We start from the raw sequence: 15,799 nt of genomic DNA, 5'->3' as shown, positions 1-15,799 counted from the left end.
TGCTTCTTTTTTAAAACTGCAGCCAGACGCTGCTTCGTGTACGGGTAACATATGTTTTTGCAATGCACTCACACTCTCCTCCTCACGGCTATCTATCGTCTCACTCACAGACTGAGGGGTAGTGATGTGCAGTAGCGGTGACAAATCTTAAATAAAAAGTGCATGCAAACCAGTAAACAAATTAAAACAAGTACTGTTGAGAAACAATAATACAAAAATTACAATTAAAATTCTCAGCAACAAAAATAATTGCTTTAAAATATACACCGTCCATTAGTTGACCTTAATCCTACAGAGAATGTGATGATTTTGTGGATAATTAAAGTCAGTCATATATCCACAAACACAACAAGCTGAAAGTCAGTGATGCTGCTCGGTTTGCAGTCCTGAATATCACGGCACAAGCAGGATTCACTGCACTGTTAATGTTAGCTATGTTATATTGCTGCCTCTGTTCGGTGGTGTCGAGTAGTGGTGCAACGGATCAAAAATCTCACGGTTCGGATCGGATCACGGTTTTAAGTCACGGATTGGATCAGCAAAAATAGAAAAAAAAGACAAAACTTCGACTCGCCATTTACTTATTTAAGTATTTTTTGCCTATTAAAAAACATTCAACTGAAGACTCATTTCACGCACTTATATAAAAACAAATTAAGGTGCAATATGGACATTATGGACCATGCTGGACATCCTCTGCACATGGCCATAAACAACCAGAGGAGTCTGTTCGGTGACAGGTTGCTTCTCCCAAAGACAAGAACCAACAGACTTAAAAAGTCCTTTGTCCCACACGCCATCAAACTGTTAAACTCCTCGCTGGAGGGGAGAGGGAGGGGAAATGGGGACAACGGAGGGGGGAACAAGTAAGCTGTAGTGCCTCTTCACTGTGCAATAGTTTTTGTTAATAACCAACGGTGTAATAGACTCACGATACTTGAAATGTGCCGTTCCCTTGTATATTCTTATTCCTGTTTATTCTATTTATCCCTTTTGTATTTTCTGTATTTATATATGTGTATATATGGTATATTTCTGCTCACATTCTGTCGGTGCTGTGCAACTGGAAGCTGAATTTCCCGGAGGAACCCACCCGAGGGATAAATAAAGTTTCATCTAAGCTAATGTAATCTATGAATCTATAAATAGCAGCTGGATAGCGTAGTGGTTACACTACACGCCTTTGGAGCAGAGGATCGCAAGTTCGATTCCTGCCTGGGGCATCTGTATCCAGTAAGGGTCCTAAGGCTAGACCCCCTATGCTAAGCGAGCCTACCGCAGACATGAGCGAGACAGATAAATATGAAGGCATGCCAGCTCGGACGTCGCCCGGACCAACAAGGTCCGCGTCAGGTGTTGAGGAACCAGGGCACCCTGATGACAAGTGGGCTACTGGAACAAGGAGGCATCGGTGGGCAAGAGACGAAAACAGGGCGTTGTTGAAATGCTACTACGCAAGTAACCCTAGCGGAAGGGGCTACACGAATAGGATGAGGGACCTATGGATTCTTTGATACCCAACATCCACAATGACGGCGAAACAACTAGTAGCTCAGTGTTCCAACATTCGAAAGAAGGGACAGCTAGAGATTGACGAGGTACAACATAAATGCTACGGCAAGGAGGAGTCAGGACGCCAGGTCAGGGGGGAGATATCATCACCCCTACCCGAGATTGGGTACATAGCCCCAAGTGCGATAGGAGAAGAATCGTTGAGTGCGAGAGGAATTGACCTGAAAAATAGGATCATGGCCAAGCTTGAAACCTGGATCCCCCGTAGCCGGTTACCAAGATTACGTGAAGTACCCTCAGAAGGTCTGCTAGATGATGTTAATGCAGCACTATGGACGATACCTACAACCACGATTACCGACACTAACAAGCTGATCTACAATACGGCAACAGTGATCAGTGAGATGCTTGGCTACAAGTTGAACAGCCACAAGGGGCAGTACCCTCCATGGAGAAGGAGGCTAGAGGGCAAGATCAAAGTAGCACGGAGGGAGGTTAGCCAACTAACGGAGTTGCAGAAAGGTGCGGCAAAGAAGGTGCATAAGAAATACAGCAAACTGTCCATACCTGAGACCTTGGAAACTGCCAAGCAAAGACACAGCCTTGGCCAGCCGCTTGAGGAGGTACACCAGAGAGATAGAAGGGAGAATAAACCAGCTGTTCTCCACAGAACCAGCAAAGGTGTACTCTCAGTGGCAAGGGAACAATAAGAGAACAGCACCAGACGGAGACGGAGCAATACTGGAAGAGCATATGGGAGAAGGACGCAACCCATAACGGCAATGCTCAGTGGCTAGTGGATCTGAGGGCAGACCATAGCGACCTCCCTGAACAGGGTCCAGTAACCATCACAGTGGCAGATATCCAAGAAAGGGTCTCCAGTATGAAGAGTTGGACAGCACCAGGGCCCGACATGGTTCACGCCTACTGGCTGAAGAAGCTGACTGCACTCCACGAGCTTCTGGCAGCAAGATCCGGGCCATCAACACCTACGCCCTGCCCGTGATCAGGTACCCTGCTGGGGTAATAGGCTGGCCAAAGGAGGAGATAGAAGCCACTGACATAAAGACAAGAAAGCTCCTTACCATGCATGTAGGGTTTCACCCCAAGTCCAGCACCCTGAGGCTGTACGCTTAGCGGAAGGAAGGGGGCCGGGGACTGGTGAGTGTCAGCACCACAGTCCAGGATGAGACAACGAACATCCAAGAATGCATTGGGAAGATGGCCCCAACTGACCGAGTGCTCAGTGAATACCTCAGGCAGCAGAAACCCAAGAAAGAGGAGGGAGGCGAGGAACCATCATGGAAGGACAGGGCCCTGCACGGTATGTACCACCGGCAGATAGAGGAGGTGGCTGATATCCAGAAATCCTACCAGTGGCTGGACAAAGCTGGACTGAAAGACAGCACAGAGGCACTAATCATGGCAGCACAAGAACAAGCTCTGAGCACAAGATCCATAGAGGCTGGGGTCTATCACACCAGGCAAGACCCCAGGTGCAGGCTGTGTAAAGATGCCCCAGAGACAATTCAGCACATAACAGCAGGGTGCAAGATGCTAGCAGGCAAGGCATACATGGAACGCCATAACCAAGTGGGCAGCATAGTGTACAGGAACATCTGTGCCGAGTATAACCTGGAAGTCCCAAGGTCAAAATGGGAGATGCCCCCAAGGGTGGTGGAGAATGACCGAGCTAAGATCCTGTGGGACTTCCAGATACAGACGGACAAAATGGTGGTGGCTAACCAACCGGACATAGTGGTGGTAGACAAACAGAAGAAGACGGCCGTAGTGATCGATGTAGCGGTTCCGAATGACAGCAACATCAGGAAGAAGGAACACGAGAAGCTGGAGAAATACCAAGGGCTCAGAGAAGAGCTCGAGAGGATGTGGAGGGTGAAGGTAACGGTGGTCCCCGTGGTAATCGGAGCACTAGGTGCGGTGACTCCCAAGCTAGGCGAGTGGCTCCAGCAGATCCCGGGAACAACATCGGAGATCTCTGTCCAGAAGAGCGCAGTCCTGGAACAGCTAAGATACTGCACAGGACCCTCAAGCTCCCAGGCCTCTGGTAGAGGACCCGAGCTTGAAGGATAAACCGCCCGCAGGGGCATGCTGGGTGTTAAGTTATATATATATATATATATATATATATATATATATATTGTGTAGCAGTATTTCAGTAAGTGTCATTGTAATCCAGAAGTTAATAAATGTGCAAATCATAGGGTATTAAAATAAGTTTTTTGCTTGTAACTGCATATGGTAAAGTTGGTACAGGATGTGCTCAGGATGTGAAACTCAAGATCATAACGAGAAAAACAGGAAACAGCTCAGGGTGTAAGTGAGATGTATAGGTACATATATACATACACACACACACACACAACCGGTAAAGAAATATACTTGTTTCAATGGCAATAACCCACCAACAGACTAATGAGGTACCACCGATTGTAATTTAACAAACAAGAGATACAAATCTTGTCAAAAATTATCTTGTCATAAATACACTAGTATTTATAAATATATATATATATATATATAAATACACTACATAAATACAAGTAGAACAAGACAAAAAAAACCAAGATCCAACACTGACAACCAACCACCATTCAAAAAAGTAAAAAAACAAAACATATATCAAGTAAAATATAATTAATCTGATGGCCTTGGTAATCTTCAAATCACAGGTTGCAGTTTGTAGTTTGCTTATTCAAACTGATCCAAAACTAGCCAGTAAGTGACTCCTTTTCTGCAACAAACATCAAATAACGGTTAATATGTTGACCTTTCAACATGACAAGTAAAAGCTTTTCTTGTACTGACCTTTCACATGCACTTGAGTCTAAAGACCTTGAAATGGCTTCTTGGAGCTCGGGGTCATCTGACTGGTATTCTTCCTCAAACAGGCAAAGATATTTACTGCAAAGCCAGAATGTTTTGTAAATTATTTAGTTAAATTACATATAAATGATGATGACATAATTACATTATCACAATGCATAGATTGGCCTCAGCATTATTAAAGTTGTGTGGGATCATCTTGACAGAGAACAGAACAAAAAGCCTGGCGAACTATTCCTGAACCATGCTTAAAGAAATTCAATAAAAAGAAGACATCACCATCCAGAAAGCTTGGTTAAGAGAGTTCAATCTGTGTTGAAGACTAAAGTAGCTCATATGACATTTTTAATTTTAAGCTCATTAAAATTCTGTTATATCTTTGCAGGAGGTCTCCTCTCTACAGGGGCTCACTCTGCAGGTGGAGGAGAGATATAGGAGAGGTAGAGAATGAACTCAACCTGGGTGTCTATTGTCTTGTGTAGTTTGGGAGATGATTGGATGATGGGGTGGGTGCAGTTTTCTCTGCGATGGAGTCGGGTGGGCTGCCCCAGACTCTGTGGGGCTGGGTGGTGCTACTGCTGTGGGCCCCGGTCCGGATGGGCCTGGGCCCCCTTGCCCTGGTGGGTTCCAGACTGTGGGGGTGCCTACTGGGGTCAGCGGGGGAGCTGGCCCCAGGGAGGGGCCGCTTGCCCCTCCCTTTCTCCCCTCCCCCTCTTCAGCTGCCTCCCTCTTCCTTTTTCGGAAGGAGCCGTGCTGCTCTCTGGCAGGAAGCACCATGCCCTCCTGTGTTTTAAATGCACTTTAGAACAGCACACAGCAACACTACATATCAGCGGGCGGAGGGGGATTTGGGGTCTTCACTCACCCCGGTTCTGTTGACCGTCAGGGCTGGGGGGTTGGGAGGAGGTGCTGGCCATCAGATTGGGGTCTGGGATGTGGGGCCTTCCTGCTACTGCAGATAAGGAGGCGGTCCGCTTGCCTCCACCCCAGAGAGAAGGGTTACATCTCCTGGGTCTAGGTGCGGCTTGCCCCTCTGGGGGCGGGGGTACCTGGACCTGGGATATAGAGTATGTTTAGGGAGTGTGGCTGTCTGTGCAGTGTCTATTTGTGTCTGTCTACACGTTGGGTGAGTGCCGAGTATTTGGTTGTGTATATGGGGGTGGGAATGCACGTTTGTGTCTGTGTGCGCCTGTTCGTCTGTGTCTATATGTCAGGTTGTGTCTTAGACTCGACCTCTCTGGGAACATCTCAGGCCCTCCAAAGTACGGAGGCCTATCTCCCCTCACCACACTCCCTGCCGGTGGCTGATGCCCTCAGACGTTGGTGTGTTGGTGGTTCTTGTCGACTGGGGCTGGGCGCTCATGTATGTACCGGCTCACTCCTGGTGGCCGATTGGCGGGGCCTGGCGCCTGTGGCCTGGCAGAGCCTGCGGGCACGCCACTGCAACCCCCTCTGGCCTCTGCAACGTGGCTGCTGGGTGACCTCTCATTTGGGTCTCCACTCAGGTCTTCCCAGGAGGGTGGCACGGTTGCCCCCTTTGGTGGTCCTCCTTGGGTCCTCGTACTCTGGGGCCTCTGGATGTCTGGGGCCTGGATCTCCTCCATACTTGCTTCATGCCCTGGTGGACGGGGCTATGGCTCCCCACACTCCCTAGCAGATTGTTACATGGAGAAACCTTTGGAATACAAGCGTGCTGATTAGGGCTGGGTATCGTCATTGATTTCTAGAATCGATTCAATTCTGATTCACAAGGTCCCGAATCGATTCGATCCACGATTCGATTTAATTCGATTCGATTCGATTTAAATCTGGGAAATTTTGACAGTCAGAAATATAATTCAGATCAGTACATTTACATATTTTTGTATCAATAAAAAGGAAGCTGACACACGCAAGACTTTATCACAGGTGTAAGCGTCACAGCAGATGCCTTTGTGTCAAAGTAGCTGAGGATAAAACACAGAAAAACATGAAGGTGATTTTCCTGGCCTGGGATTTTATAAAAATATTCTGCAGTACATCAAAAACGAAAGAAAACCATTAATCAACATATGAACATTACCTCTGACATTACAGCGGTTTTATTAGAGACACGGTTAAGCGTTTTGCATTTTGAATAATTTTAAAAAGTTTAAATTTGTTCAGTATTGAACAGCAGAAATGAGGTTTTCTTTTCGGAAGAATGTAAAAGGGAAAAAAACAGCGGCCGACAGCGCTGTAAGCAACAGTAGACTTGTGCGTAACAAGCAAGCGAATAATGAAGAAAGGGAAACTGTTCTTGAAGTACAGAGAGAGAGAGAGAGAGAGAGAGAGAGAGAGAGAGCGAGCTGCACATCGTGATGGAAGCAAAACAGTAAAAGTAAGAGTGAATTCATGACGATGTTTATGTGAAGTGTTTGGATCTTCTTTTGCTGCTGGTTCGGTCAATATTGTTTGGAGAGACATCAAACTAACAGCTTTAGAATCAGCGCATAAAGGGCGTGAACACAAAGCGCGGACCCGCCGACAGATCAGAATCAGCGAGCTGTCGGCTTTCAGCCCCGACTGTGAGAAAGGCGACATCTAACTGATTCTGATCCGCGGGTCGCGCTGTGTGTTTAAGTCTATGTGCAGAATCCCTGTACCTGCTCTCATTTACTGTCTTAACTGTTTGGTGGTTCTTGAAATTTTGTGAGATGTCACCTGAGATTCTGGCATTTCGGGCAAAATAAATTTATATTAAAAAATCGATTCAGGATTTTAATGAATCGATTTTACGTTATCCAAGCCAGAATCGATTTTAATCGATGAATCGATTATAAAAACCCACCCCTAGTGCTGATCCACACAGGTATGCACTGTTGAGATCTCCCAATTCTTTGAATCTTTGGGCTGAAGGAAGGACAGTACTCAGTGTATAAATGCTCAGTCAACAATCATTTATTTTCATACAATTCATCACTTAAGAGCATTAAAACGTCTAGACGGGAGAGCTGCTTGCTGAGGGTTCGCAACAGGTCTCAAAATGGTGATGGATTTCACAGCCTCTTATAGCTCCTAGTGGCCCCCACCTAGTCGTAAAAGCCTAAACATTCACATTCTTTCTCTCTTACGGCGCCTAAGTTATGGCCTCGACTCCTTACTCCTCTGCTCTCTGTAAGGTGGGGGGCATGGAATGTGGTCTATCTCTTCTGCCCTAGACACAAAGTCTCCGCTTACAACCTTCTTTTTATGATTCAACAGTAAAGCATGTCAAGAAAACAGTGTAACACATTCACCGCAGATCAAGGATACAGAGTGATGCATACTTATCTAATGAACTACAAAAATGATTATATTCTTTTAACCCAAAAGTATAATGAGGACTAAACTACATACACAGCACACCATCTAAACTAAAGGATAATATATGTCCTACAGCTGTTATCATAATTCAACTACTTTGATTACATATATAAGGTACCATATGATAACAGAATAATATCACAGCACACAGGTGTACACACGGGTGTTCACAGACACAAACTACACCTTTCTTGGCTGCTGCCTCAAAGCACATTGTGCGCTGTCTATCTTGTGTGCTGCACAATAACATTTATATTTAGTATCTACTGCTAGCTAGTTTATTGTGATGGTGGTGTATTTATTATGTTGCTCTTTTTTGTTTGTTTTCTCTTCTGTTTTTTTTTTCCATACAGGTGATCCAGGTGTTTTGTTTGTTTTTCTTTCTTTCTTCTCCCCTTTCTCACCATCTCTTCTCCCCTCTATTTTTCTTTCTCTCCCTCTCTTTCTTTCATTCTTTCTCCCTGTCCTATCCCCCAGTCATGTCTGTCCTGTCTGTAACAACTGAAAATAAAATAAAATAAATGCATAATTATAATGAAGGTCAATCAAATGGACCAATATGGCAAGGCCATGATGATCCACTTGGTAAAGTAAATCCGCTTGGCATCTTTCTTGGCAATTCTGATGGCTAAAGATCCAAACGGGACAAAAAAAAAAAGCTCATTAAAATTCTGCAAGTTTTGTTCTACGCTAATATACTGCGCTTCCATGTCTGTTTGTAGACATCATTTTATAGACTTCAGTAAATCACTGCGCTTATTTCCTATTTTTCCAGCAAAAAGCAATGAAAGGAGGAGTGGCTCATGACTTTTGCACAATACAGCTCAAAAGATTAAAGGATACAAACATGTACAAAACATAATTTTAGGATGTGCTGGATAAACTTGGCTGGGGAGGTCCATTGGACACACTGGAGGTGTTACTAGGGAAGAGACATGTGTCACCAGTAATACTGGCAGAAGAACCCACTGATAAGCCAGGTGTGTTGTCACTGACAGTGGCAGATGTTCCACTGGAGTAAGGCTCATACTCATCAGTAGCAATGACAGAAGGATTGGTGGACATTGTGAGGGTGTCAGCAGAGATGGAAGATTCAACAGTACAAAGGCACCAGATGAACTCATCATCAACAGACATGGACTGTGTGTTAACAATGGGAATGGCTGAGGTAACTTTTTAGAAATTTCAGCTGTAAGAATACAAAGAACAGGAGTTTAACTTTTGAATAACATCTAACCACATATATAGCTTTTACTTTTCATGTATTTAGGGGTACATTTCTTTCCGCTCAAAATGTTAAACTAAATTTAAATATAATTTTCACAAAGACTTGACACTTAACCAAAGACACAATGCCTAAGATGACAAAGTAACAGACACTGAACCAACTTCTTTTCCATTTCATTTGGAGTGACTTTTAGATAGGAATATTTACCACATTTGTCAGAATTTAAAGTTTCTGTGAAATCTTGCCTGCTTGTATGACTACTTTCTCCATCAGAATATGTCTGTAAATTAAAACATTTGTATTATGTTTATGTATTATGTATTAAAACATAATACAAGTGACAATGTTTAAGGGAATTTAAAATCCATCTTTGCCTTTTTCACTCTCATTTTATGAACATTCATACATTTTTTCTGAAATGCTCAGGATTACTTACTGATTCATTGTCCTCACATAAGATGACCTTGTCAGGTCTGACATAAATTGACTTCTGATGAAACAGTTTTTTCACAAGGTCTCCATTCGAAGTCTGTTTAGAAGTGAGTGATGGCTCAACAAGTTTGGTGTGGCATGCCAGCAAATCTGTAGCCTAGGGGAGGAAGAAAACATAGTGTATTTAAAATTTTTGTTAAGGCTAACAGACTACAATACAATACAGTACATTAAAAGGTTTCTAAAAGATATCAATCCAGTCATCCGACCAGTGCTCCCAGATCCTTTTTGGAAATACCCAAAGTTGACCTTTAATAGTATAATAATCTAAGTAACAAAAAAATATATTTTTATGAAAAAGGATCTAAAGCTTGCCTGCATCCTACAACAACTGGCTGAAAGGCAGTCCTTATTGCCTGCATTAATTTTTCTGAGTCACAGTCACAGCTAAACTCCAGTGCAGATTTTAAATTTCCATTTTCAAAAAGCCAAGTTTTTTTGTTACGCCTTGGCACATGTGCAGTTAGATGGTCCTGCAAGAGAATCACTTCTTTGGTGAAAGAATGTGACCTGTTTAGCTGTGCTGGAAACCTAATAGAGGATAAAGGCAAAGTAAACATTTCTGCATGTAATATACTCACACTCCTCCGATCAATGAAGTATATTTGATTTAAAAAAAAATACACCATGCTGTACACATGTCCAATTTGCATTAATAAACACCCTCTAGCCCCATGGTAGCTAGGATAGGCTCTTGGAATCCTGAATTGGATAAGTGCAAGAGAATGGATGGATGAATGGATGGATAGATGATGGAAGATAGTGGGATGGGTGGGTGGAGAAATTTAACAATCACATAAAAAAAAGTTCTTGAATTCACGGAGTCCTTTTGTTGCTTTAAAAAAGTTTCATTAAACTAAATACTGCCAAAAACTGTGTATTGTAACAACTGAATGATGTGCTTTGCTTTTACACAATGTTTGCAGATTAAGCTTACGGGATGTGAAATATTATAGAAATTGCTTGTTTCTACAATTAAACAACTGTTGTGCACCAATGACTTGGATATACCAAATATAACGCCTCAGAACACTCCAGCTCACATGTTAGTCTGCTCCAAGCATTCCCACAAAGGTCAGAGTTTTGTAGTAGTTAATACGTCATTTTTCTTAACATAATTGGTGATATAGGTTACAAGCAAGTCTGGCGCTGAACAGAAATTGTCGCGCTATGCTCCTTTGTTTATTATGTCATGGTCCTGGGTCATGTGACCCAGTGTGTTATGTTTAGTCTATTTTGATGTTTATTGATTGTTTAGGTTCAATTAGTTATTCCAGCTCATTTGTAATTATGTTACCCTTGCATTACGTCTCCCTTGCCCTTCGTGTGTTTATGTCTGTGTGTCTTGTACTGTCAAGTTCATGCTGTCAGTTATGTCACCTCCCCCTGTACTACGTCTCCCCGGTTCATGTCTCATGTTTCCTGTTTTACTTTGAAGGCCTGCATTCACTGTCTGTGTATTCAGTTTCACTCCTCCTGTCCTGTCGTTAAGTTCATGTGTGTCAGCTGCGTTCCCATGTGTGGCCACTTCCCCTGATCATCCCTCATGTGTATTTAGTCTCTGTGTTTCTTACAGTCTGTGTCGCGTCGTCTGTGTTCCCACCCTCCGTATCTCCATGCCCGGTCTGTTGTCCACGCCATGTTTCCCATGCCATGCTTCCAAGTTTCTTGTCTAGGTTTTTCTTATTATTTGTTTAGATTCCCCAGTTTAGGTTTGTGTTAATGTTTGCTTCAGTTTGCCTTGCCCTTTGTTTGTACCTTTTCTACCAGCCATATTAAACGGCTCGCTTTCTGTTACGCTCACTCCCGTCTGCTCACTTGTATACGCACCTGGGTCCATTACACACACCACCGCACGGCCTGTCTCTGCAGACCGTGACATATTGTGCATAAATAGTGAATTGTCCTGACACAATATTGTGTTTCGCTTCTGTTATTACCATGGTACATTGACAAAAACATATACTTTTATTCACAGGATAAAACAGTTGTTTTGTATCACTAATTGTCCAGTGCGATTACAACATACAATATTATTGTCACTGCTACATTTCTGTAATGCTACCAGAGATTATTTCCACTACTAATTAATTACCGTTGAGCTCAAAGGTTATATTAATAAACGGTTAACGAATGTGTATTTATGACGACGATTTGTGAGACTGGTAAACTTACCTTTGTTCGTACGATGGTCTTTCGTTCTACACGGTGCATTTCAAGGTCCTGTACCCATCCGTCGGTAAACTATACCTGGGCTTGTTGCAGTGACCTTAAGTTACTAAACTTCATGAGTGTATGCACTCACTCCAAGAACCGTATAATTATAAATATGAGCGTGGTGAAAGTTGGGCAGCACGCTAACGTATTTTGTCCACTCGGTGTGCTCGTAAGGGTCTGACCCTGTCACTCCTTTGATTTTTTCCTCGTATCTTTTCTTTGTCTTTTCGTCGAGTCTGTCTTTGTACGGACCGGCATTGTTCTCCTTTTGTTTTGTACATTCCTTTTTTGTGCGGCAAAGAAAAAACAAGAAGGTATTCGAACCGGAGAATGAACGTTTTGCGGTGCTGCAAATGCTTGCATTTGATGCGGTACTTGGTTTGTTTCGCCACGATTTCCCGGCATGCAATGCCCGTTATGCCCGATGGCCAGTCCAGCTATGTTCCACGATGAAAAAGTGAATAAATTTCTTCATAAGTAGTACGGTGCAGCATACTAGTACAAATATTAGGTTGTCCAGAACATGCATTTGCCAGGTTGTTAATTAGCTCCTCATTACTTAGAATTTGAGCCACAAGATTCCGTGCGGACTGGCTCATAGTGCCATTCCTCACAGGTACAAACAAGGAAAACACTAGATGGCGCAAGCGCCTCCTTGACATCAAGTTTCATTCCATACATTCAGAAGATCATTCTACATGTATATATTCAGAATTTGATATATATATATATATATATATATATATATATATATATATATATATATATATATATATATATATATATATATATGTCCAGAAGAGCGCAGTCCTGGGAACAGCTAAGATACTGCGCAGGACCCTCAAGCTCCCAGGCCTCTGGTAGAGGACCTGAGCTTAAAGGATAAACCGCCCGCAGGGGTGTGCTGGGTGTTTTTATATATATATATATATATATATAGATAGATAGATAGATATATATAGCTATATAGTACATAGTAATATAATACATACATAGTAATCCAGAAGTTAATAAATGTGCAAATCATAGGGTATTAAAAGAAGTTTTCTGCTTGTAACTGCATATGGTAAATTTGGTACAGGATGTGCTCAGGATGTGAAACTCATGATCATGGGCCTTATAACGAAAACAACAGGAAACAGCTCAGGGTGTAAGTGAGATGTATACATACACCCTGAGCTGTTTCCTGTTGTTTTCATTATGAGGCCCATGATCATGAGTTTCACATCCTGAGCACATCCTGTACCAAATTTACCATATGCAGTTACAAGCAGAAAACTTCTTTTAATACCCTATGATTTGCACATTTATTAACTTCTGGATTACTATGTATGTATTATATTACTATGTACTATATAGCTATATATATCTATCTATCTATCTATATATATATATATATATATATATATATATATATAAAAACACCCAGCACACCCCTGCGGGCGGTTTATCCTTTAAGCTCAGGTCCTCTACCAGAGGCCTGGGAGCTTGAGGGTCCTGCGCAGTATCTTAGCTGTTCCCAGGACTGCGCTCTTCTGGACATATATATATATATATATATATATATATATATATATATATATATATATATATATATATATATACATACATACATAGTGGTAGTATTATTTTTACAAAGTACTAACTTGCAAATACATCTATCTGAATAGTGGGTGGACGTCCATCCCCTTAAAGCAACTGGGGTGCACCTGCCTTGACATAATAGTTCCACCTGAGGTGTTGCTCCATTTTTCTGTCCTTCAGTACAGTCCATGTGACAAAATAATATACTGCATAAATTGGTCATGTTTCCAAAGTCATTGTGAATATTCATAGTCACAGAAAATCACAAATAAACAAATTAAATAAATTACATTAAATGATTAACACAAAACTGGCCATGTATTTTGGGTGTGCCACATTTATCATTATTCACCAAGAGAAATCTGATTGGAGCTTTATGTGTTAATGTAGATGTTGCTGTATTTAGTGGAGAAGGTGTGCTGGACAACATGAGGGAGACTATTGAATTCCATGTGCACTCAAAGAAGGACATGTTTGAAGAGGCAAAAAAACACCATGTTGGCAGAGTTGCCTGATTTGATGGTTTGTCATGTTTTATAAAGAAATATTATCATTATTTTGTTACACATGTTCTTTTTAGTCACAATTTCATTTAAACCCATTTTACTCTGTGTTAGTGGAATAGGTCTATACAAAACTGTACGTTACCCCTGTGTATTAGTGGCATTGACCTGTGAGTATATTTGATACTTTGCTAAAGCCTTATAATACTCGTGTTACTTCTCTGTCTCTTATGTTAAGCACTTTGGTATACCGCTGGTTTTTAAATGTGCTCTATAAATAAAGTTTGTTGTTGTTGTTATCATCATGCTTTGTTCCTATCATTGCTTTGTATTTTTTAGATTTTACATGCGTTACTGGGGTTATAAAAGCAAATACATGTAACAAATTGTAAGGAAGAATTTATGATCGATCAACAGGAAGAAAAAGTGCTGACTGTTAGTAACCAATGTGGTGGCAGATTTCTTTTCTCATATATTAATCACATATTTAATCATAGTACATCAGTTATAGTAATATCACTTTCTCACTTTACTATAGTAAGAGCACTCCTGTCACTAGTTTACATGCATGTGGAAAGTTAACACAGTGAGGCCGTTGTAATGGGAGACATTAAACAGATAGTGAGACTCCTTCTGCTTATCAGGGATGTAAATCTTTAGGTGATGGCCAAGCAGAAAACAAGGTCATAATTCTCTCTGTGAGGGAGAAGGTATAGCCCCCCGTGAGAGGGGGGGCTATACCAACGTGTACGAGTTTGTGGAATGTTCTTTGTCTGTGTGTCTGTATATAAGATGTAAGGGCGGTGGCCACAATTCAGAGATGGTCCTGGTGTTTCACTGGGATGCTCTCTCCACATTGCAATGTGTTTATTAAACCCACTTCAAATCAAGCTCACTGGGTGTGTTGCAGGTTATTGTTAAATTTTGCACGATACCAACTAGTGGAAAGAGGGTGGGATTAAAAAAGCTTATGCTTATGCTATGCTTTTTGTTAGGTATTTTAGTACCATGGGAGCATTTACTGGATATTGTTTTATAGTGACATTATACAGGAAAACTCTGTCATTCAATAAGGCCCCTTTGTTTTAGTTATTTTTCTCTTTGACCCAAGAATTGATGTGTGAGAATCACAGGCTGGTACAAGGTTGAAATACCACAGAGATCACTCCCTCAGCTACATTAGTTTCTAAATCTCTTAGGAGACGCCTGTTGAAGGCCAGATGGTTTGTTTCAGAATTCACTAATGAAAGAACTCTTTATTTCGTCCCTTGAAAATATGTCGCTGAGATAATCATAATTGTAGCTGAACTGATAAACTATACAAAGGGTGCTTCTTCACCCAAGGGCAGGAAGACGCTCCCTTATCTTGGTCTGTACTGGTTTAAACTGAGAATCTGCTGACTCATGAATTTTTCCCTCTATATAAACTGTTGTACTTGAGAATAAAGTTGAGTCGATTTGGGAAGACAACCTGAAGCAGTCTCTGTTTTCTTGTTCTCCCAAGCTGCTCCCGAGCTCGTACTAACACGCTGAATGGCATGCTTGAATGTTACTTGAGAATATATTTGACTGTGTTACAGATTAAGGGACAATCTCTGCTGATAGGTGAAGGTACAATCTCTGCTGATAGACGCCCACGCCTCGGAGGAAGCCGATCCACGGATTAGGCCCTGGAAGCCGTTTCCTTCACTTTTTTCCCCTTTTTTTTAATAATCATTATTGTTTGGTTTTCCTTTTGTTTTGGAAAACCAAAATAAACCGACAATACAACACATTACAAATACCAGGAATGTCGAGCAGTTTCATTCATATGGACTTCGCTATCTTCTTATTATTTCCATCGCTCTCTCTCTCTCTCTCACTCTTATGAAACACCGGATCCGTTAGTGCTCTGGCGCACTGGACCGAACCAAATCATGAAATAAGGAGGGGGGGCATTAGACGCTGACTCGATTTCATTATTTGCTGCCAGAACAAAACGAAATTGACTCCTGTAACGCCCCCAACACGTACCTTATGAAACAAACATGCCTTTATTCTAATAGGTTAATAATATTTTTTAAAACTAAAAGTAATTGACGGTTTACTATTT

The sequence above is a fragment of the Diplotaxodon limnothrissa genome, linkage group LG4 (genome assembly GCF_057381915.1).
Source record: "Diplotaxodon limnothrissa isolate DT_005_m linkage group LG4, D_limnothrissa_male_GT1.1, whole genome shotgun sequence".
NCBI classification, from domain to species: Eukaryota; Metazoa; Chordata; class Actinopteri; order Cichliformes; family Cichlidae; genus Diplotaxodon; species Diplotaxodon limnothrissa.
Note: the sequence above shows the minus strand (reverse complement) of the source record.